Source organism: Cyprinodon variegatus, unplaced genomic scaffold (genome assembly GCF_000732505.1).
Source record: "Cyprinodon variegatus isolate N-32 unplaced genomic scaffold, C_variegatus-1.0 Scaffold116, whole genome shotgun sequence".
Taxonomy (NCBI): Eukaryota; Metazoa; Chordata; class Actinopteri; order Cyprinodontiformes; family Cyprinodontidae; genus Cyprinodon; species Cyprinodon variegatus.
The window spans coordinates 490,810-492,168 of record NW_015150569.1 but is presented as its reverse complement, the minus strand read 5'-3'; the positions used below and the strand labels follow the sequence as shown (position 1 = coordinate 492,168).

Here is a 1,359-nt window from a genome sequence, read left to right as displayed (position 1 = left end):
GATTCAAAGTTTTCTATCTAAGGAAAACCAGCTGATTGCATCGACTCATTGACTCTTCAGCAATCCCTCACACTAAGCATGCTTGTAGCGACAGTGGGGAGGAAAAACTCCCTTTGAACAGGAAGTAACCTCCACCAGGCTCAGTGTGAGCGGCCATCTGCCTGCTAACTCCCTTTTTAACTATGGGCCATAATAACAGCCCATCTTTAATTGATCAGTTTCTTATTGCAGAAGATTTTATTCCTGTTTTGGTTTCTAACCTCTGTAAATGATTGGGTTAGTGAGTATGGGATATAATGGGGTAGTAATTACTGAACTTCTGGTCTAATTTATAAGATGTTTCCTGTTAAACAAAAGAAAATTGATTATATTAAAGCTACAGGTGTTAAATTCTGCTGGTTTATTTTTTCTCCAAGTTTCAGGGTTTGTTTGCTTCACAGTACAGCTACGGCTACGTTTGGGGAAATACTAGATTAGATAGTCGCTCATTTCATTTGTTAACTTTAGTTAGATGTTCAAAAAGTCCTGATTAAATGTAGCATTTTAACGATCATTGTCCCGTCTTCATATGGTGAAAAATGAACCGTGGTTTGGTGAATTAAAGACATTGGTTTTATTATAATTGGTGTCGTCTCTAAGTTGGTCAGCTCAGATTGTAGCTGGGAACAAAATAAATGACGAAAATAAGGTGTTTTTATCTAACCTACCTCCAGCTGGAGGAAATCAGTGTTGGTCTGGAGTAGTTGATGTCTGTCGGTTAGCTGTGGTGAAGCCTGGAGCCGCCAAGCGTGACGGTAGAACTGTGCTGGACGCCATGGCAGCAGACCAGCAGAATCAAGCGGATGCTGTTGAACAGTTTAAACTGATGGTCGATGCAGAAGTGGTAAAGAAAAAACAGACGCTTAAATGCAACTTTAGCTACAAGGTTTTTTTTATTTTTTTTACAAATTTATGCACCATTAACTCACTATATAACCTTGTAAGAGCTCGTTACAGTCAAGCACTGATTAAAAACAAGCAAAAATGTGTGCTTTGCTTTTCTATTCATTGGCTGCGTTCAAACTGCAGACAAACGGGTTAAAACTTCCTATTGGTTTTCTTTCTGAGATTTTTCAGTATTTTATGAAAAGGTCGAGTCGCATGGAACCGTTTTCCAATCTGATCTGGGCCCCAATCGGATGTAGTGTTAAAGGAGAAGTCCGGTCAGCCAGGAATAACCAATGGATCATTATTTATACCTAAAACTAATACGTTTGTGTTAAATTAATTAATTTAGCCTTAATCAGTCAAAAAATAAAAGTGATAATTTTCATGGCGATCCCTGAGTCTGGGAGCGGCCATTTTTGCCCAAATATAGTA

General features: G+C 38.5%; 1 protein-coding gene across 1 annotated transcript in view; it reads left to right on the top strand.

The window, feature by feature from the left end:
- etnk2 (ethanolamine kinase 2) overlaps nt 1-1,359 on the top strand; it is a 17,236-nt gene that overhangs the window by 2,272 nt on the left and 13,605 nt on the right. The window lies entirely within an intron of this gene.